This window comes from Eumetopias jubatus, unplaced genomic scaffold (genome assembly GCF_037043125.1).
Source record: "Eumetopias jubatus isolate StellerSeaLion01/CBP00866 unplaced genomic scaffold, mEumJub1_p1.0 scaffold_4, whole genome shotgun sequence".
NCBI lineage: Eukaryota > Metazoa > Chordata > Mammalia > Carnivora > Otariidae > Eumetopias > Eumetopias jubatus.
This window is the reverse complement of record NW_028274810.1, coordinates 1-23,185: the sequence shown is the minus strand read 5'-3', so window position 1 is coordinate 23,185 and position 23,185 is coordinate 1. Positions and strand designations below refer to the sequence as shown.

The following is a 23,185-nucleotide window of genomic DNA, read 5'->3' as shown; positions in this document are numbered from 1 at the left end:
AAACCAGGAGAATTCAGAAAGGAACACATACAAATCCAAAGAACAAATGTGGGGGGCGGGCGGAGCAAGATGGCGGAAGAGTAGGAGACCTGGATTTCATCTGGTCTCAGGAATTGGGATGAATAGGGATCAAACCATTCTGAACACCTACGAACTCAACAGGAGATCGAAGAAAAGAATAGCAACAACTCTCTGAACGGAAAAGCGACCACTTTCTGGAAGGTAGGACGTGCGGAGAAGTGAATCCGAGGCGATATTCGGGAGGATAGACGGCGGGGGAGGGGCCCTCCATCGGCCGCTCTGGCAAGTGATAGAGCCGCGGAGCACAAAATCAGAACTTTTAGAAGTTAGCTCTGCTGAGGGACGTCGCTCCAGTGGCTAAGTGGGGGGTGGAACCCTTGCAGGACAATGTGGTCTCAGGACCCTCGGGGGTCACAGAACGACCGGGGGTGCCTGAGTGCACCAGAGCTCCCAGGTATCGGAGCGGGGAAGCCGGCTGCAGAGACGGAGCCGAGGCGCGGGATCTCAGCTTGGGGTTGCCATAAACTGTGATCGGCGACACAATCAGGCCACTGCTCCTCCAGCAGGGACCCAACAAGTGGCAGATCCGGGGAGACTCCCCTTCCTCCTCCAGGAGGAGCGGCAGGAGAGCGCACCGCAGGGATCGGCTGGGTTTGGAGACTCCACACCGAGCAGGTGCCAGAGATAGAAACGCTCGGTCACAGGCCAGGTGAGCACGGAGTACGGCCGGAGACTGGGGAGACGGCAGTGATTGACTGCTTTTCTCTGGGGGCGCTCTGAGGAGTGGGGCCCTGAGTTCTCCGCTCCTCTGGGGCGGAGACTGGAGGCCCCCATTTTCACTCTCGTCCTCCAAAGCCATAGGGAAAGCTTGCAGGGAACAAAAGCATCTGAGAGCAAACCCAAGCAGCTTACTTAGTCCCGACCGACAAGGGCAGGGCAATTCCGCCTCCGGAAGAGATATTTGGGAACCATGGCAACACGTCCCTCCCCCAGAAGATCAACACGAACAGCCAGCCAAGACCAAGTTCACCGATCAATGAGAACGGGAGAACTCCAGCACTAAGGGAATACTGCACATAGAATTCATGGCTTTTTTACCGTGATTCATTAGTCTTTCAAAGTTAATTTTTTTTAACTTTTTTGTTGAATTTTTCTTTTTCCCTTTTACAACCAGCATCTTATCAATCACTTTTAAAGAATTTTTATTTTTCATTTTTAGAGTCATATTCTGTCCCTTCATGGTAGTTATCCTTATTTATGGCGCATATATATATAAGTTGTTCTCTCTAAAGTTTTGAGGTACAGTTTCTTATAACAGATCAAAATATATCCTAAATCACTAGTGTATGGCTTTGTTCTAGTCTCCTGCCTGATCGCATTCTCTCCGTTTTTTCTTTTCTTTTTAAATCTTCTTTCTTTTTTCAAACAACTTCCTATCTTATCAATTCCTTTTACATAATCTTTTATAATTTTCATCTTTACATTCATATTCCATCCCTTCATTGTATCAACCCTTATTTTGTACATATATAAGTCTTTCTTTAAAATTTTAGGAGGCACTTTCTTCTAATAGACCAAAATACACCCAAAATCTAGTGTGTGGCACTGATCTCTGCACTAGCCTGATTATATATGATCATGTTCTGTTTTATTTTTGTTCTGTTTTCATCTGTTTCTATCTTTTTGGGGTTTTTTTTCTCTTTTTTCTTTCTTTCCCTTTCTTCTCCCCTGGTCTCAGGTCTTTTCTGATTTGTTTAGAATATATTTTCTGGGGATGTTGTTATCCTGTTAGCATTTTGTTTTCTCATTCATCTATTCTCCTCTGGACAAAATGACAAGACGAAAAAAATCACCTCAACAAAAAGAACAAGAGGTAGTACCATCTACCAGGGACCTACTCAATATGGACATTAGTGCGATGTCGGACCTAGAGTTCAGAATCATGATTTTAAAGATACTAGCTGGGATTGAAAAAAGCATGGAGGTTATTAGAGAAACCCTTCCTGGAGAAATAAAAGAACTAAAATCTAACCAAGTCGAAATCAAAAAGGCTATTAATGAGGTGCAATAAAAAATGGGGGCACTAACTGCTAGGACAAATGAGGCCGAAGAGAGAATTAGCGAGATACAAGACCAAATGATGAAAAATAAAGAAGCTGAGAAAAAGAGATAAACAACTACTGGGTCACGAGGGCAGAATTCGAGAGATAAGCGATATGATAAGATGAAACATTAGAATAATTGGGATCCCAGAGGAGGAAGAAAGAGAGAGAGGGGCAGAAGGTATATTGGAGCAAATTATAGCAGAGAACTTCCCTAATGTGGGGAAGGAAACAGGCATCAAAATTCAGGAAGCGCAGAGAACCCCTCTCAAAATCAATAAAAATAGGTCGACACCCCCACATCTAATAGTAAAACTTACGAGTCTCAGAGACAAAGAGAAAATCCTGAAAGCAGCTCAGGAGAAGAGATATGTAACCTACAATGGTAGAAACATTAGACTGGCAACAGACCTATCCACAGAGACGTGGCAGGCCAGAAAGGACTGGCATGATATCTTCAGAGCACTAAACGAGAAGAATATGCAGCTAAGAATACTATATCCAGCTAGGCTGTTATTGAAAATTGAAGGAGAGATAAAAAGCTTCCAGGACAAACAAAAACGAAAGGAATTTGCAAACACGAAACCAGCCCTCCAAGAAATATTGAAAGGGGTCCTCCTAAGCAGAGAGAGCCTAAAAGCAGCATAGACCAGAAAGGAACACAGACAATATACAGTCACAGTCACCTTACAGGCAATACAATGTCACTAAATTCATACCTTTCAATAGTTACCCTGAATGTAAATGGGCTAAATGCCCCAATCAAAAGATACAGGCTATCAGATTGTATTAAAAAACAAGACTCATCGATATGCTGTCTGTAAGAGACACAGTTTAGAACCAAACACACCCCCAGAATGAAAGTGAGGGGGTGGAAAACCATTTACCATGCTAATGGACACCAAAAGAAAGCTGGGGTGGCAAACCTTATAACAGACCAATTAGATTTTAAAACAAAGACTATAATAAGAGATGAGGAAGGACACTATATCCTACTTAAAGGGTCTATCCAACAAGAAGATCTAACAATCGTAAATATCTATGCCCCTAACGTGGGAGCAGCCAATTATATAAGCCAGTTAATAACAAAAGCAAAGAAACACATTGACAACAATAAAATAATAGTGAGGGACTTTCTGGTAAAGCCCTCACTGAAGTGGACAGATCATCTAAGCAAAAGATCAACAAGGAAATAAAGACATTCAATGACACAATGGACCAAAAGAGTTCACAGACATATTCAGAACATTCCATCCCAAAGCAACGGAATACACATTCTTCTCTAGTGCCCATGGAACATTCTCCAGAATTGATCACATCCTAGATCACAAATCAAGTCTCAACGGCTACCAAAAGATTGGGATTATTCCCTGCATATTTTCAGACCACAGTGCTTTGAAACTAGAACTCAATCACAAGAGGAAAGTTGGAAAGAACTGAAATATATGGAGGCTAGGGAGCATCCTACTAAAGAATGAATGGGTCAAAGAGGAAATTAAGGAAGAATTAAAAAAACTCACGGAAACCAATGAAAATGAAAACACAACTGTTGAAAGGCACGGTATCTGCAAGATATGCTCTTGCTCGCTCGCGTGCGCTTTAGGGAGCCCGTTCCGAGAGCTCTCAGCCACAGTACAGAGTAGAGCGTTCCCTCTAACCCTGTGAACGGCGGGAGCTTGAGGCACGGTATCTGCCCAGATTTCTGCCTTAGAAGGAGGTGCCTGGAATTCAGGGCTCCACGCACCCGTGCCGGAGGAGGGCTAGCTTCGTGACACTAGAGCTGGTGCGAGCGGTGCCTCTGCGCGAAGCCGTTTCTCTCGCCCTGTGATTCAAGGGAATCTTTTCCTAGGCCCTCACGCAGACACACTGAAAGTGTTGCCACCCTCCGCAACCGTGATGCTGTCTACAGCACGGTCCCTCTCCACTGCTGTTAGCTAGTGTTCGGTCACTCTACAGCCTGGCTCCTCCGTGCTAGGGCTTAGGTACCTGGGTCTCCAGGCAGGCCCACAGGGGATAGCAGTGCTAACCTCCTCACACAAGAGAGGGGTCGAGACAGCAGCCTTCCTTACAGGCCTGTTTGTCGGTCAGAGTCACGTTTAAGTTCTATCGCTCATGCTTTCACACAAACACCCCACAAGTGAAGTGTGCGCTCAGGAAGGGCGTTCGTGGCGGAGGCTCGGGGCCTCTAACGTTTGGTTCCTTGGCGTTAGGCCGATGGCAGTTCGGACTAAACGCACACAGGGCCAGACGGCCTGGCCTCAGGAAAGAAGTGTTGCGTCCAGACGCGCCTTGGACCCCTGCTTCTTTCTCCCTTGAAATTCCGCTGGATCCATTCCCCGGCTGGGCACAAAAGCACAGTGGAACAGGGGACCGCGCCCCATGGAGAGGGGACGGGAGCTACAGCTGTGCTGCTTTCCAGGCTGCTTTCTTCCAAGTCAGGGTTGAGCGGCGAGAGTTCCCGAGCAAAGGGGAGCAGTGTGCATGCAGCAGCTCCTGGTAGCAAGAGCTGAGCCGAGAGATGCCTTCCGCAACGGCCTGTTTCTCACCTGGCTTTGGCGGGTGGAACCTGTTCCCCAGGTTCTCGCGCACGGACACCGTACACTGCCTCCTCCCGCAGAGATGTCGGCGGCAGCTACAGCACGGATTCTCTACACTGTTTGCTTCGCGTTCATCCACTACCAATGAGACTTGCATGCCAAAGCGGGGCCGCAGGCCCGGCTTCACGAACGGACTGGGGGGCCGTGTTCTGCCTTCTGCCGCCGCCTGAGTCTCACTCCGAAAATGGTCTGGGAACCGCTGGCAGCGCACGGCCGAAGGCACACGGCAGAATGCTTTCACCCTCAGCAACGGCTGTCCCGGCTGGAGCCAGGATGCTCTCCAGTGTGGTTCCTGCCAGTCAGGGGCTGGTTTTGGGGCCTGCACACGCACACGGGGCAAAGGTCCTGGGCCCAGCAACAAGAGCCGAGCCAAGAGGCGTGTCTTCGGCCCCGGGCTCTAGCTCGCACGGTTGGGCTTTAGGGAGGCCGTTCCCAGAGCTCTCAGCCACAGGACACAGTAGAGCGCGCCCTCTAACCCAGTGACCGGCGGGAGCTTAAGGCACGGTATCTGCCCAGATTTCTGCCTTCGACGGTGGTGCCTGGAACTCAGGGCTCCAGGCACCCGTGCCGGGGGAAGGCTAGCTTCGTGATCCTAGAGCTGATGCGAGCGGTGCCTCTGCGCGAAGCCGTTTCTCTCGCCCTGTGATTCAAGGGAATCGTTCCCTAGGCCCTCACGCAGACACACTGAAAGTGTTGCCACCTTCCGCAACCGAGATGCTGTCTACAGCACGGTCCCTCTCCACTGCTGTTAGCTAGTTTCGGTCACATTACACCCTGGCTTCTCCTTGCTAGTGCTTAGTTAGGTACCTAGGTACCTAGGTCGACAGGCAGGCCCACAGGGGATAGCAGTGCTAACATCCTCACAAAATAGAGGGGTCGAGACAGCAGCCTTCCTTACAGGCCTATTTCTCGGTCAGAGTCACGTTTAGGTTCCATCCCTCATGCTTGCACACAAACACCCCACAGGTGAAGTGGGCGCTCAGGAAGGGCGTTCGTGGCGGAGGCTCGGGGCCTCTAGCGTTTGGTTCCTTGGCGTTAGGCCGATGGCAGTTCGGACTAAACGCACACAGGGCCAGTCGGCCTGGCCTCAGGAAAGAGCTGTTGCGTCCAGAGGCGCCTTGGACCCCTGATTCTTTCTCCCTGCAATTTCTCTGGGACCCACTCCCCAGCTGGGCACACAAGCACGGTTGAACCGGTGGCCGCGCCCAGTGGAGAGGGGACGGGAGCTACAGCTGTGCTGCTTTCCAGGCTACTTTCTTCCAAGTCAGGGTTGAGCGGCGAGAGTTCCCGAGCCACGGGGAGCAGTGTGGAGGTAGCAGCTCCGGGTAGCAAGAGCTGAGCCGAGAGGTGCCTTCCGCAAAGGCCTGTTTCTCACCTGGCTTTGGCGCATGGAACCCGTTCCCCAGGCTCTCGCGCCCGGACACCGTACACTGCCTCCTCCTGCAGAGAGGTCCGCGGCCGCTACAGCACGGATTCTCTACACTGTGTTTGGTTCCCGTTCGTCCGCTAGCAATGAGACTTGCATGCCAAAGCGGGGCCGCAGGCCCGGCTTCACGAACCAAACCGGGAGCCGTGTTCTGCCTTCTGCCGCTGCCTGAGTCTCACTCCGAAAATGGGCTGGGAGTAGTGGCAGCGCACAGCCGCAGGCACACGGCAGAATGCTTTCACCCTCAGCAACGGCTGTCCCGGCTGTAGCCAGGATGCTCTCCAGTGTGGTTCCTGCCAGTCAGGGGCTGGTTTTGCGGCCTGCACTCGCACACGGGGCAACGGTCCTGTGCCCCGCAACAAGAGCCGAGCCAAGAGGCGTGTCTTCGGCCCCGGGCTCTAGCTCGCTTGTTTGGGCTTTAGGGAGGCCGTTCCCAGAGCTCTCAGCCACAGGACACAGTAGAGCGCGCCCTCTACCCCAGTGACCGGCGGGAGCTTAAGGCACGGTATCTGCCCAGATTTCTGCCTTCGACGGTGGTGCCTGGAATTCAGGGCTCCACACACCCGTGTGGGGGAAGGCCAGCTTCGTGACGCTAGAGCTGATGCGAGCGGTGCCTCTGCGCGAAGCCGTTTCTCTCGCCCTCTGATTCAAGGAAATCGTTTCCTAGGCCCTCACGCAGACACACTGAAAGTGTTGCCACCCTCCGCAACTGTGATGCTGTCTACAGCACGGTCCCTCTCCACTGCTGTTAGCTAGTTTTCGGTCACCTTACAGCCTAGCTTCTCCGAGCTAGTGCTTAGTTAGGTACCTAGGTACCTAGGTCTCCAGGCAGGCCCACAGGGGAGAGCAGTTCTAACCTCCTCACACAATAGAGGGGTCGAGACAGCAGCCTTCCTTACAGGCCTGTTTTTCGGTCAGAGTCACATTTAGGTTCCATCGCTCATGCTTGCACACAAACACCCCACAGGTGAAGTGTGCGCTCAGGAAGGGCGTTCGTGGGGTAGGCTCGGGGCCTCTAGCGTTTGGTTCCTTGGCATTAGGCGGATGGCAGTTCGGACTAAACGCACACAGGGCCAGACGGCCTGGCCTCAGGAAAGAGGTGTTCCGTCCAGGGGCGCGTTGGGCCCCTGCTTCTTTCTCCCTTGGAATTCCGCAGGGACCCACTACCCAGCTGGGCACACAAGAACAGTTGAAGAGGTGGCCGCACCCTGTGGACAGGGGACGGGAGCTACAGCTGTGCTGGTTTCCAGTCTGCTTTCTTCCAAGTCAGGCTTGAGCGGCGAGAGTTCCCGAGCCACGGGGAGCAGTGTAGAGGTACCTGCACCGGGTAGCAGGAGCTGAGCCGATAGGTGCCTTCTGCAACGGCCTGTTTCTCCCCTGGCTTTGGCGATGGAACCCGTTCCCCAGGCTCTCGCGCCCGGACACCGTACACTGCCTCCTCCCGCAGAGATGTCGGCGGCAGCTACAGCACAAATTCTCTACACTGTGTTTGCTTCGCGTTCGTCCGCTAGCAATGAGACTTGCATGCCAAAGCGGGGCCGCAAGCCCGGCTTTACGAACGGAGCGGGGGGCCGTGTTCTGCCTTCTGCCGCCGCCTGAGTCTCACTCCGAAAATGGTCTGGGAACCACTGGCAGCGCACGGCCGCTGGCACAAGGCAGAATGCTTTCACCCTCAGCAACGGCTGTCCCGGCTGGAGCCAGGATGCTCTCCAGTGTGGTTCCTGCCAGTCAGGGGCTGGTTTTGGGGCCTGCACACGCACACGGGGCAACGGTCCTGGGCCCAGCAACAAGAGCCGAGACAAGAGGCGTGTCTTCGGCCCCGGGCTCTAGCTCACTCGCTTGGGCTTAAGGGAGGCCGTTCCCACTGCTCTCAGCCTGAGGACACAGTAGAGCGCGCCCTCTACCCCAGTGACCGCCGGGAGCTTAAGGCATGGTATCTGCCCAGATTTCTGCCTTCGACCGTGGTGCATGGAATTCAGGGCTCCACACACCCGAGCCGGGGGAAGGCCAGCTTCGTGATGCTAGATCTGATGCGAGCGGTGCCTCTGCGCGAAGCCGTTTCTCTCGCCCTCTGATTCAAGGAAATCGTTTCCTAGGCCCTCACGGAGACACACTGAAAGTGTTCCCACCCTCCGCAACTGAGATGGTGTCTAAAGCACGGTCCCTCTCCACTGCTGTTAGCTAGTTTTCGGTCACCTTACAGCCTAGCTTCTCCGAGCTAGTGCTTAGTTAGGTACCTAGGTACCTAGGTCTCCAGGCAGGCCCACAGCGGAGAGCAGTGCTAACCTCCTCACACAATAGAGGGGTCGAGACAGCAGCCTTCCTTACAGGCCTGTTTTTCGGTCAGAGTCACATTTAGGTTCCATCGCTCATGCTTGCACACAAACACCCCACAGGTGAAGTGTGCGCTCAGGAAGGGCGTTCGTGGGGTAGGCTCGGAGCCTCTAGCGTTTGGTTCCTTGGCATTAGGCGGATGGCAGTTCGGACTAAACGCACACAGGGCCAGACGGCCTGGCCTCAGGAAAGAGGTGTTCCGTCCAGAGGCGCGTTGGGCCCCTGCTTCTTTCTCCCTTGGAATTCCGCAGGGACCCACTACCCAGCTGGGCACACAAGCACAGTTGAAGAGGTGGCCGCACCCTGTGGACAGCGGACGGGAGCTACAGCTGTGCTGGTTTCCAGTCTGCTTTCTTCCAAGTCAGGCTTGAGCGGCGAGAGTTCCCGAGCCACGGGGAACAGTGTAGAGGTAGCAGCTCCTGGTAGCAAGAGCAGAGCCGTGAGGTGCCTTCCACAACGGCCTGTTTCTCACCTGGCTTTGGCGTATGGAAACCGTTCCCCAGGCTCTCGCGCACGGACATTGTACATTGCCTCCTCTAGCAGAGAGGTCGGCGGCCGCTACAGCACGGATTCTCTACACTGTGTTTGCTTCACGTTCGTCCGCTAGCAATGAGACTGGCATGCCAAGGCAGGGCCGCAGGCCTGGCTTCACGAACCAAGCGGGGGGCCGTGTTCTGCCTTCTGCCGCCGCCTGAGTCTCACTCCGAAAAAGGTCTGGGACTTGCTGGCAGCGCACGGCCGCTGGCACACGGCAGAATGCTTCCACCCTCAGCAACGGCTGTTCCGGCTGGTGCCAGGATGCTCTCCAGTGTGGTTTCTGCCAGTCAGGGGCTGGTTTTGGGGCCTGCACTCGCACCCGGGGCAACGGTCCTGGCCCCAGCACCAAGAGCCGAGCCAAGAGGCGTGTCTTCGGCCCCGGCCACTTGCTCGCTCGGGTGGCCTTTAGGGAGGCCGTTCCCACAGCTCTCAGCCACAGGACACAGTAGAGCGCGCCCTCTAACCCAGTGACCGGTGGAAGCTTAAGCCACGGTATCTGCCCAGATTTCTGCGTCCGAAGGAAGAGCCTGGACCTCAGGGCTCCACGCACCCGTGCCGGGGGAAGGCTAGCTTCGTGACACTAGAGCTGGTGCAAGAGGTGCCTCTGCGCGAATCCGTTTCTCTCGCCCTGTGTTTCAGGGGAATAGTTTCCTAGGCACTCACGCGGACACACTGAAAGTGCTGCCACCGTCCGGAACCGTGATGGTGTCTAGAGCACGGTCCCTCTCCACTGCTGTTAGCTACTGTTCGGTCACTCTACAGCCTGGCTTCTCCGTGCTAGTGCTTAGGTACCTAGCTCTCCAGGCAGGCCCACAGAGGAGAGCACTGCTCACCTCCTCACACAAGAGAGGGGTCGAGACAGCAGCCTTCCTTACAGGCCTGTGTCTCGGTCAGAGTCACGTTTAGGTTCCATCGCTCATGCTTTCACACAAACACCCCACAGGTGAAGTGTGCGCTCAGGAAGGGCGTTCGTGGCGGAGGCTCGGGGCCTCTAGCCTTTGGTTCCTTGGCGTTAGGCGGATGGCACTTTGGACTAAAAGCACACAGGGACAGACGGCCTGGCCTCAGGAAAGAGCTGTTGCGTCCAGAGGCGCCTTGGACCCCTGCTTCTTTCTCCCTGGAATTCCGCTGGGACCCACTCCGCAGCTGGGCACACAAGCACGGTTGAACCGGTGGCCGCGCCCCGTGGAGAGGGGACGGGAGCTACAGCTGTGCTGGTTTCCAGGCTGCTTTCTTCCAAGTCAGGGTTGAGCGGCGAGAGTTCCCGAGCCACGGGGAGCAGTGTACAGGTACCTGGACCGGGTAGCAGGAGCAGAGCCGATAGGTGCCTTCCGCAACGGCCTGTTTCTCACCTGGCTTTGGCGCATGGAACCCGTTCCCAAGGCTCTCGTGCCCGGACACCGTACGCTGCCTCCTCCCGCAGAGAGGTCGGCGACAGCTACAGCACGGATTCTCTACACTGTGTTTGCTTCGCGTTCGTCCGCTAGCAATGAGACTTGCATGCCCAAGTGGGGCCGGAGGCCCGGTTTCACGAACCAAGCGGGGGGCCGTGTTCTGCCTTCTGCCGCCCCCTGAGTCTCACTCCGAAAATGGTCTGGGACTAGCTGGCAGCGCACGGCCGCAGGCACAAGGCAGAATGTTTCCACCCTGAGCAACGGCTGTCCCGGCTGGAGCCAGGACGCTCTCCAGTGTGGTTCCTGACAGTCAGGGGCTGGTTTTGAGGCCTGCACTCGCACACGGGGCAACGGTCCTGGGCCCAGCAACAAGAGCCGAGCCAAGAGGCGTGTCTTCGGCCCCGGGCTCTTGCTCGCTCGGTTGGGCTTTAGGGAGGCCGTTCCCAGAGCTCTCAGCCCCAGTAACAATAGAGCGCGCCCTCTAAGGCAGTGACCGGCGGGAGCTTAAGGCACGGTATCTGCCCAGATTTCTGCCGTCGATGGAGGTGCCTGGAATTCAGGGCTTCACGCACCCGTGCCGGTGGAAGGCTAGCTTCGTGACCCTAGAGCTGATGCGAGCGGTGCCTCTCCGCGAAGCCGTTTCTCTCGCCCTGTGATTCAAGGGAATCTTTTCCTAGGCCCTCACGCAGACACACTGAAAGTGTTGCCACCCTCCGCAACCGTGATGCTGTCTACAGCACGTTCCTTCTCCACTGCTGTTAGCTAGGGTTCGGTCACTCTACAGCCTGGCTTCTCCGTGCTAGGGCTTAGGTACCTGGGTCTCCAGGCAGGCCCACAGGGGATAGCAGTGCTAACCTCCTCACACAAGAGAGGGGTCGAGACAGCAGCCTTCCTTACAGGCCTGTTTGTCGGTCAGAGTCACGTTTAAGTTCTATCGCTCATGCTTTCACACAAACACCCCACAGGTGAAGTGTGCGCTCAGGAAGGGCGTTCGTGGCGAAGGCTCGGGGCCTCTAACGTTTGGTTCCTTGGCGTTAGGCCGATGGCAGTTCGGACTAAACGCACACAGGGCCAGACGGCCTGGCCTCAGGAAAGAGGTGTTGCGTCCAGACGCGCCTTGGACCCCTGCTTCTAATTTAAGTGCCACATTAAAATACTAGAGCAATTCTGAGGAGAAACTAAGAGTAATCAAGGAAAGCTTTTGTGCCTTCCTAAATGAGAGAACTTCCTGTGCTTAGAACTACTTGCGTGTAAGGCCTTGCTGGCATTAGGGCATCTAGAGTCTGAGAGTGGAAGCCAAAGCGGAAATGGCTGACAGAGTCTGGAGAATCAGGAGGAGCAGGTGAAATCTGGACTCTTAAATTTATAAACTATGTTTAAGAACTGACTGGAAAAACAGTTCATAATCTTGGCAGAAAAGAAAATGGTACATTATGTAATTTTATCTGGGCTAGGGACAAAGAGGATCTAACATTTACTTTCACAGAGCACTCGTGAAGTTGTTTTGAACAGTAGTGACTATTGCAAAGAATCTAAGGGATGAAATTTGGGGAAACTTGCCACAAGCTGCCAGGGAAAAGAGTGAAAAGACTCTACTCACACAAAATGGCCCCCATAAAACCAGGTCGGGGGTTTCTGTTTGGGGAGGGGCATGGTTACACGACAATGCTATCTCTTTGGCTGTGTAGGAATTTTTGACCTGAGCTGTGAATTTAGTTCAAAGCCAAAAACTGAAGGGCCGGGATGGTTATCTATTTCCCTCCATTCAGAGGAAGACCCGATAAAAAACTTGAGGGGTTTTGTGTCTAGGATAAGAACTTCCACCCTTCACCATTTGAGTTTGCCTTTCAAGAGTCATTATGAAATGGGGCCATTTACATCAAAATCATAGTTCTGATTCTGGTTCTTCCTTTCAGCAAAATGAGGTAGCTTTACATTTAGAGGACTGTGGTAACACATGTAGCATTTGGTGTTTAGGTTTAGATTAATACAGGCTAATGCAATCTTGTAGTTCCAATAAAAGGGTTTTAACCCACTAATATAATAGCCTACATAAGTAACAAACATCAGAAATATAACTAGCGATTTTTGAGTTTAAAAAGTTATTTTAGGGAGGGAGGGGGCTGAGGGAGAGGGACAGGGAATCCAGGCAGACTCCGAGCTCAGCCCGGAGCCCGACCTGGGACTTGATCCCATGACCTGAGCCACCCGAGCTGAAACCAAGAGTCGGATGTTCAACCACCTGCACAACTCCGGTGCCCCAGCAATTTCTTTTTTAAGCTATATTTTACAAATCATTTATTGCTTCAAAAAGAGAATGGACACCAAAATGCTTTGCATTTAAAAACTTAACTAATTTGAGTCACTTTTATTTATTATTTTCCAAGTTTTGGCACCCAAACTTGGCAAACATCATGGAGATCTGTACAAACATGCATATACATATATACACTCACATATTTAAGTTTAAAGCCTCAGTTCCTCAAACCTTGTACTCAGGCTCCTGTTAAAAAGAGGGAAAGGGGTGAGAAGAATCAGGGAAAACATGAAAAAAATCCCAGTTGATAACTTCCTTATTGTTACGAATTAAAGCTGGCATTTTAAAGTAAAATCCATCACCTTACTAAAACTTCCACTAAGCTACAGCCTCGGATATTAAATAAACAGCCCCATACACACTTCAATGTGGTTTAATGACAAGATGGCTGAGGATCTGTTTTGTTATTTCAGGTAAAAGTTAATATTTCAGTGGTTAAAATTTCAGGTGTTAAAAACTAACTACAAGCAAGGTCATCATTATACTCTGAAGCTGAATTCTTCTACAGCCGCTTGTCTTTAAATTACTATGCAAATCCAAGACAGTAACATTCAGGCTTTATAATTAAAATACTAATGTTTGGTGACTAAAGAGTAAACATGATTAGTTTACTCTAGGTCGTTTGATTTTATTTTTCTCTGTAGGAGCTTTCCTCTTCTGTGATAATCCAGGCCCAGGTTCCTTATTATTCGGAAGAAATGAAATCGCTTCTGGCAGACAGTAATTTTCTACTTGAGGAGGGGATTCCTATAAAAGGGAAAAACACTGTTCATTTTTCCTTGACTGTGCTTTTGAACCAGAAAAAACTTGAGATTTGTCTTTTAAGGTATGCTACTTAGCACTTATCACATTTAGGGAACAGAACCTGTGTGACAAAATCTCACCTTTTATCAGAAAAATAGATTTATAGCTCAGGTGGAATGGGGCCAGCTCAGATCTTGATAATGGTTTCATTTGTAAAAAGGTATGGTTAAGAAGTGACACCTTATACTTAGTGTCGATTTTTAAAAATATTTAAACATGTGAGGTAGGTGTTTTTTTATTTTACAGATAAGATAAAAAAAGGTTAAATAACATATAACTAGCAGGAGTTAAAGCCAAAATTCATACATTGCCTCTAAAACCCTTAAAATTCTCTTCCTCACAACCATATTCCAACCCAAAACGACCTTTCCCTCATTAAAAGTGTGATAAAAATTTTCTAGCAAGATGGCAGACTGGAAAACATGAAAATGCATCACCATAAAATACTGAGTAAGTGCCTTTTGATTCAACTCTTCCCTGGATGACAACTTCCGACCCAAATATGTTAAAAGCAACTACCCCAAGACACTGGAGAGGAAATGAGATCAGGCAAATACCAAAGGGGTTGACACTGGGTAGGGAGTGAATTTCTCTTCATTTTTGTTTTTGTTGTAAGGAGAAGTCGGTATTATGAGGGCCAAGTCACAACAGAAAACATGTAGTAATGGCCTGAAACCACAGCCACTGGAAAATGAGGTGGGAAATCCCAGGAGGGAGCAGGGGAAGCCTCACACTCGGGTATGAAATCTGCCCAAATCTTTGCCCTCTCACCATGGATGCGCAGAGGCGGCTCAAGTAAGGCTAAAGCTTTGATCCCGCACTCACTGCAAGAGGTGCCTGGTAAGCAAACAGAATGGCATTCCCTAAGGAACGTAACAGAATCTAGTTTTTACAACTTAGACGCATGCAAATTACTCCACATCTGAAGAACATGACCCATTCTCAAGAAAAAACAATCAGAATCCAAAAACCCAATAAAGATCTAAAACTTATATGTATTGAAAATTACAAAATGTTCATGAAGGAAATCAAAGACGACTTAAATATGCTGTATTCATGGACTGAAAGACTGAACATAGTGAAGATGTCAATTCACTTAAATTGATCTGTAGGTTTAATGTGATTCCTATCAAAATCGTAGCAAGATGTTTTCATAGGCATATAGATAAGCTTATTTAAAAACTTAAAAGGTATAGGCCCTAGAAAAGCTAAAAGGATCTTGAAAAAGAAGAGTAAAGAGGAATCGCTACCTAATATCAGATATAAGAAGAAAGATGCTATTGCAGAGGGAAAGACCTAGATCAATAGACCCCCAACATATGCCAAACTGAATTTTGACCAAGGTGTAAAAGCAACTAAGTGGAGGACAGTTCTTTTACGGTGGAGCAATTGGACATTCTGAGTGACCTAAACTTCACACCTTCTGTGAAAACCTCACACCTCATGACATTTATGAAGCACACCAAAGGCATTCACTCTTGACTAGCCATTATGGAACTGCAAATTAAAACCACAATGAGAGATTACTACATACCAACTGAAATGGCTAAAAAAAAGTGACAAATGCCAATAAGGATACAGAAAAACGATCACTTATAACAGTGGTAGGAATGTAAAATATGACCACTCTGGAAACACACTTAGGAATTTATCCCAATGCAATGAAATCTTATTTCCACATAAAATATGTGCAAAAAAATGTTCATAGCAGCTTTAGTCATAATAGCCCCAAAGTAGAAACAACCCAGATGTCCTTCAATAGGCTAATGGTTAAGCTGTAGATCTCAAATGTTCAATAAAAAGTAATAAAATCACTGATACAAGCAACACCTGAATGATTCCGAAGGGAATCTTGCTAAAAAAAAAAGCCGGGGCGCCTGGGTGGCTCAGTCGTTAAGTGTCTGCCTCCGGCTCAGGTCATGATCCTGGAGTCCCGGGATCGAATCCCACATCAGGCTCCCTGCTCAACGGGAGGCCTGCTTCTCTCTCTCCCACTCCCCCTGCTTGTGTTCCTGCTCTCTCTCTGTCAAATAAATAGATGAAATCTTAAAAAAAAAAAAAAGCCAATCCGAAAAGATTACACACTATATTGATTCCATTTAAGATTTAAAGACACTGACAACAGATTAGTGGTTGACAGGTGTAAGAGACCGCTGGGAGAAGAGAATGAAGGGAAGGAGGTGGGTGTAGTTAAAAAAAAAAAAGGCAAAATGAATGATTGCTGTAGCGATAGATTGTTCTGTATCTTGACTGTGGTGGCAGACACATGAAGCAGAAGTGGGGAAATTGGGGGCGCCTGGGTGGCTCAGTTGGTTAGGCGACTGCCTTCGGCTCAGGTCATGATCCCAGAGTCCTGGGATCGAGTCCCACATCGGGCTTCCTGCTCAGCAGGGAGTCTGCTTCTCCCTCTGACCCTCTTCCCCCTCGTGCTCTCTCTCATTCTCTCTCTCTCAAATAAATAAAATCTTAAAAAAAAGTGGGGAAATCGGAATAAGTTTGGATTGCATCAGGTCAATATCCTGGCTGTAATACTGTCTTATATTGTTGCAAGATATCATCCCCTGGGGGAAACTATTATTTCTTACAATTGCATGTAAAGCTACCGATTACCTCAAAATAAAAGCAGTCTTGCTCATGACCCCGATGTTGGAAATAGTAGACAATGATACCAAAGCAGCTCTTATCCTTGAAATGAGTGAAATGAAAAAGTAGAAAAATAGAAACCATAAAAAAGAGCTGATTCTAGATATAAAAAAATTTAATATCTAAATAAGAAAATCTCCTGTAAGAGCCTTTAGAATGAAAATAACAGGAAAAAAATCAGTGAAGTAATAAATAGGAATTAGTCAATCAGAAAACACAGAAAGTAAATATGGCCTGAAGGACCTGAGGGAGGGACCTGTGGGACAATATCAAAAGGTACGAGTGATTAAATTCCCATATAGACAGGAAAGAATGGAGAAGTAATTGTCAAAATTTCTCAAGTTTGGTGAAAGAGAGAAATTTACAGATTGAAGAAGCTCTGCAGAAAAAGCAGGATTAATATAAAGAAACTACACCTGGAAGTATCATAAATGGTGAAAATCAAAGATGAAACAGCCAGAAGAAAAAATGAGACACTGCACTGCATACAGGAGAAGAAATCAAATTACCACTGACTTCTCAGAAATAACGGAGGCCAGCAGAAAGTGGAGTCGTTAGTAAAAAACACTATCAACCCTAAATCCTATGCCCTACAAAAAGATCCTTCAGGCATAATGGTAAAATAGACACTCTCAAATAAAAGAAAACTAGAATTGGTCCCATCAGACTTATACTACAAATCAAAGTTTTGGGCTGAAGGAAAACTGATACCAGATAGGATAAATATAAGACTGTATTTTTCCTTTTAATTTCCTCAAAATACATAGGACCGTTTAAGCAAGTTTTGCTTTATGGCAGAACACTGTTCTGTGGAGCTGTAAGAGACAAGGGAAAATATACAAGTCTACAGAAAGTTTGCTGGCCCCTGCTTTACGTTGAAGGACCGGACACTAAATATTTCAGGCTGTGTGGGAGAGATGGTCTCTGTTGCAATTACTCAGCCCAGTGTTGCACTGCAAAAGCAGAAGAGAGAACATGTAAATGAGTGAATGGAGCTGTGTTCCAGTAAAACTTTGTAACACAGGCAGTGGAGAGGGTTTGGCCTGTGGGCTACAGTTTATTGGCCCCTGGTTTAAAGGATAGGGGAAGTAAAGGAACCTATATGAGTGTAAGATTTCTACATTCCATGTGAAGTGGCACAATATCATTTTAGCTAGACTATAAAAAGTTAAGTATATTATAATCCATAGAGCAAAACACACCCTGCCTCCAACAAAAAAGGCAAGAAAGAAAGAACACAGGAACAAAGACAAATTGAAAACTGCAAAAAAAAAAAAAAAACCCTAAATCCAATCATATCAATAATTACACGATGGACTAAACAGTCTAAAGAATAAAAAAAACCCAACGATACCCTTTTTAAAAGAAAGCCATTTCAAATATAAAGGAAAATTCCATTTACAATTGCATCAAGAATAAAATAGGGACAAATTTAATCAAGGAGATAAAAGACTTGTACATTGAAAACTAGACAACATTGGGGCGCCTCGGTGGCTCAGTCTTAAGCGTCTACCTTCGGCTCAGGTCCTGGGATTGAGCCTTGCATTGGGCTGCCTGCTCGGCGGGAAGCCTGCTTCTCCCTCTCCCACTCCCCCTGCTTGTGTTCCTGTTCTTGCTATTTCTCTCTCTGTCAAATAAATAAAATCTTAAAAAAAAGAAAACTAGGCAACACTGATGAAATAGAAGATGACACAAATAAATGGAAAGATATTCCATGCTCATGGACTGGAAAAATTAACACTATTAAAATGTCCACACTACCCAAAGCAACCCACAGATTCAATGCAATCCCTATCAAAATTTCAATGGCATTTTTTCTAGAAATAGAACTAACAATCCTAAAGTTTGTATGGAATCACAAAGACTCCAAATAGCCAAAGCAATCTTTTTTTTTTTTTAAGAGTTATTTATTTTTTGACAGAGAGACACAGCGAGAGAGGGAACACAAGCAGAGGGAGCGGGAAAGGGAGAAGCAGGCTTCCCGTGGAGCAGGGAGCCTGATGCGGGGCTCGATCCCAGGACCCTGGGATCATGACCTGAGCCGAAGGCAGACGCTTAATGACTGAGCCACTCAGGCGCCCCTAGCCAAAGCAATCTTGAGAAAGGAGAACAAAGCTGGAGGCATCATGCTCCCTGATTTTAAACTGTATTACAAAACTATGGTAACCAAACAGTATGGTACTACCACATACACAGACACACAGATCAAGAGAACAGAACAGAAAACCCTGAAATAAACCCAGGCATACTCGATCAATTACAAAGGAGCCAAGAACATACAAAAGGAAAAGGACAGTTTCTTCAATAAATGGTGTTGGAAAAACTAGACAGCTACATGCAAAAGACTGAAACAGGACCACTATCTTATACCATACACAAAAATAAACTCAAAATGGATTAAAGATTCGGATGAAAGACATGAAACTATAAAACTAAAAGAAAATATACGTCATGAGCTCTCTGACATTGGTCTTGGTAAAAATTTTTTGGATTTCACACCAAAATGAAAAGAAACACAAGCAAAAATTAACATGTGGGGAGACATCAAATTAAAAAGCTCATGCATAGTAAAGGACACCATCAGCAAAAGGAAAGGCAACCTAAGAAAGGGAGAAAATATTTGCAAATCATCTATCGGATAGGGGTTAATATCCCAAACCATGTGATTAAAAAATGGGCAGAGATCTGAATAGACATTTCCCCAAAGACACAGATGGTCAACAGGTATACGAAAAGGTGCTCAACGTCACTAATCATCAAAGAAACGCAAATCAAAATCATAACAAGATATTACCTAACACATGTTGGAATAGCTGTTATCAAAAAGACAAGTGTTGATGAGGATATGGAGAAACGAGAACTCTTGTGTACTTCTGGTGGGAATGTAAACTGATGCAGCCATTATTTTTTTTTCCTCAAAAAATTAAAAATATAACTACCTTAAGAGTACACTTAGTTCGATGAGCACTGAGCAATTGTTGAATCATTATATTGCACACCTGAAACTAATAACACTGTGTTAAATACAATCTTAAAAAAAAGGAACTACCTTATGATTCAACAGTTCCAACCTCTATGTATTTATCCAAAAGAAATAAAAACATTAATTCAAAAAGATATCTGCTCTCCTATGTTCACTGCAGCATTATTTACCATAGCTAAGATATGAAAACCTGAGTGTCCACTGACAGATGGATAAAGAAAATTCACACACACACACACAATGGATTAATCAGCCATAAAAAAATATTTCAGCCAAGGAAACCCTGCCAACTGCAGCAACATGGATGGACCTTGATGGCATGATGCAAAGTGAAATAAGTCAGAAAAAGACAAATACTAGATGATTTCACTTACAAGTGGAACCTAATATAAAAAACGGGTGCCTGGGTGGCTCAGTCAGTTAAGCATCTGCCTTCGGCTCAGGTCATGATCCCAGGATCCTGGGATTGACTGCCGCATCGGGCTCCCTGCTCAGTAAGGAGCCTGCTTCTCCCTCTTGCACTCCCCCTGCTCGTGTGCTCTCTGTCAAATAAATAAATAAAATCTTAAAAAAATAAAAAAATAAAAAAAAACCCAAATGAGATAGATACAAAGAACTGACTGGGGGTTGCTAGATGCAGGGTGTGAGGGCTGGGGGAAATGGGTAAGGGTGAACAAGAGGTACAAACTTACAGTTATAAAATAAGCCCTGAGGATGTAATATACAACATGGTGACTGTAGTTGTTAATATTGTATGGTATATTTGAAAGTTGGAAGAGACTCAATCTTGGGAGTTCTTATCATAAGAAAGAAAATCTCATTATGTATGGTGATAATTTTGCATATATAGTCATGAATACATACAACTCTTATGCTGAACATCTGAAATTAATGTCATATGTCATTGTATCTCAAAAAAAAAAAAAAGGTGGCCAGATTCTTCCTTCAGGCAGACTGGAAGATTCCTCTTTGGAGCAATTGAAACAATTCAAGAAGTATATGCAAGTATGAACCCAGACGACAGTCCCCAACAATTAGACCACAAAGACTATTGCATCCGGATCAAAACTGCCAAGACCCAACTGTGTGCTCAGTACTTCCAATCAGCTTAGACAAAGACCCAAACAAAGAGGAAAATGCAGTTTAGTGGATAGAGAATATACCGAAATAAGTTAAAAAAAAATCAATAAATCCTCTGAGATCCAGTAGAAGGTATTACATCTATGAAGCAAAAAAGATATTAAAAAATTAAAATGTAAATTCAAAAAACTTTTAAAAAGGTCCTGATTATTAAAAACATGATCGCAAAATGAAGAGCTGATAAAAGGAGAAGACTGAACTGAGGGAACCTCTCAAAAAGTGAAGATTATAAAAATAGTGGTGAAATAAGAAGATCCAATATACAAGTAGCAGAAGTACTAGAGAGAACAGAAAGTGGAGGGAAAAAAAATCATCATTGAAATAATTCAAGATTTCCCAGAACTGAAAGACACAAGTTACCAAACCAGAAGAGGCCTACCATGTGCAGTATAATAAAAAGAGACCCTCATGATAGCCTATCATTTTGAAATTTCAGAAAACTAGGGACAAAAAGAGCTTCCTACTAGATTAGTTACATATAACAGATTATGAATCAAAATGGCTTTAACTACTCAACAGCAACACTAGAAGCAAGGAGATAAGCAATCAAAAGTCTAAGGAGAAAATAGGTTCCAACCTAGAATTTGATGCCCATCTAAACGATAAAAGAAATGCAATCACAGAAAAAAAGAATTTTCACACAAAGAAAATCTCAGTTTATCTCCCATGTGCTTTCTCAAGAAGTTACTATAAGAACACCTTCAACCAGATGAGAGCAGATCAGGATGACATGGGATATAGAAACAGGAGATCCAACAGAGAAGAGAAAGGATGATGAATGGAGATCCTGGGATGACACCAGTTTGTAGAAGTAGACGGTGACCATCCAGATTGGAACAGTATGGCTAAGGACATGTTGAAGGCTTTCATCACCAAGATCCCTGCAGCCACTGCACCCAGCTTTTTAATTAATGCTCCCCCCCGCCCCCCCCTCAGCATTTAACCTGAGGTCAGAACACTGGGGTGGGCCTATCTCAAGAGCCTTACTTGTGCTTGGCTTATCTTGACCATGAACTTGAACATGAAGTCACTACTCTCCCTTCCCTAGTCTACTGCTTTGCCCCCACAGAAGTATTCTGTTTTCTCTACTTCTGAGAGCTAGGTAGGAAATAATGAGCTCAGATGTAGAAATACAGAGCAGCCCACTCCCCCCACTGCATTCCTCCAGAAATCTAGTGTCTGACACACAATACAACCCTGAGAAAAGCAGGGAACAAAAAAACTTGAGTTTTTAAAAAAAGTGATTTAGGTGTTTCTAGGAGTTAGTATTGGCTTACCAATTCCAATCAGTACATCCCACCGCTTTATGACAAAGGTTTTATTGTTTATGTTTTAGCCATTCTTTCTATATATCCTGAGCAACTCCCAAACACAAACAGTAAAAATTACACAGCAGGCTAAGTTTTGGCTTCCCCTTATTTCTATACCATTATGTTTGAAATCCTTTGGAGTGAGACATTTATTATCATGTATCCTACCTTGCTGATTCCTGATGGCATTTTAGGTGTTCTGGCATCAGAAAGATTTTTCTTTGCTCATTCAAATCAAAACTTAGGCTATTTGTGAACAGCAATATTCCAACATTATAGAGGGCACTTTTAAAACTTTTAGAGGTACTTAGATTTTTTTTAATTTTTTTTTAAGATTTTATTTATTTGAGAGAGAGAAGGAGATAAAGAGAGAGAGAGCATGAGACGGGGGAGGGTCAGAGGGAGAAGCAGACTCCCTGCTGAGCAGGGAGCCCGATGTGGGACTCGATCCCGGGACTCCAGGATCATGACCTGAGCCGAAGGCAGTCACTTAACCATCTGAGCCACCCAGGCGCCCAGAGGTACTTAGATTTTTATACCTGCTTCATTTAACTCCAAGCTAAATGTTTACATATGTACTCATTATTATAGAAAGTAGAATGAAACTGAATGAAATGAAAGCGAACTGGAGCCAAACATGCTATTAATAAACAAGCCAAGGGTTTTGCTGTGTGGTCACATCCCTATATATATAAGCCTATCTCTGGTGATGAGGAGATCAAGGACAAAATCTTACAAACCTGCATCAGATAATCAGCAATGTACTCTGTTTTCAAGCAGTACACATTTTGGGTGGCAGCTTCTGCTATATTAACCCCTGAGTCATCTGGTTTCAGTTTATTGAAGTCAGAAAAGAGATGTGTGGCTTCTTTAAATAAAGGTACAGAATGACCAGGTAGTACCTAAAGAAAAAATAAGAAATAAGAAGCTATCAGTTTCCCAGAGTAGTTCAACTGTATCATCTGTACTTAAGGATTGTCATCTCACCAAGTACCGAAAATTAAGAACTGATCATAGCAACCTTGTTTGAAAAATAATTTGTGTAAAAAATTCTGTAAATTGACTGAATACAAACCTTTGCTCCTCCTGACTGAAGAAGGCGTTTGAATCCTGCTTCTCGGGATTGGTCAACATATAAGATAACTTTCCACCCACTAAATGCCCCCTACAAATGAAAATATAATCAGTGTTGAAATTATTTGGGAAATAAATGCAAATAATACATTATTTTATCTGTAAATTTAGTTTTATGTCAACAAATAATCTTATAACCTTTACCAAGTGCCACAGTGGTAATTGTCTCTGGTCAGAATATTCTGAAAACACACAACCATGGTGTTTGGCACACAGTAGGTCATCAATAAATACTTGAAGAATGAAGGAAAATGTTTTAATGAATAACATGAAAACAAAGCAACTTGACTTTTGTTTAGCCTTTTCTTGTATTTTTTCTTATAATTAATCCAGGGTAGAACTTAATGCACAACTTCTCAAATTAGATGAAGCCCTCCTTATATTTCTCTTGAAAATGTTTGTGAATTAGAAATATAAAACATTTCACTAGGGAATAACAACAA

The 23,185-nt window shown here is 46.4% G+C and overlaps 1 long non-coding RNA gene across 1 annotated transcript; it reads right to left on the bottom strand.

Moving 5' to 3' along the window:
* Positions 1 to 13,170: 13,170 nt before the first annotated feature.
* LOC148164435 (uncharacterized) lies at positions 13,171 to 22,769 on the bottom strand. Its single transcript, XR_015768110.1, has 3 exons — positions 22,684 to 22,769; positions 22,349 to 22,510; positions 13,171 to 13,475 (listed from the first exon to the last, which is right to left on the bottom strand). It is a non-coding gene; the product is annotated as an uncharacterized LOC148164435 (long non-coding RNA).
* Between the last annotated feature and the right edge of the window lie 416 nt (positions 22,770 to 23,185).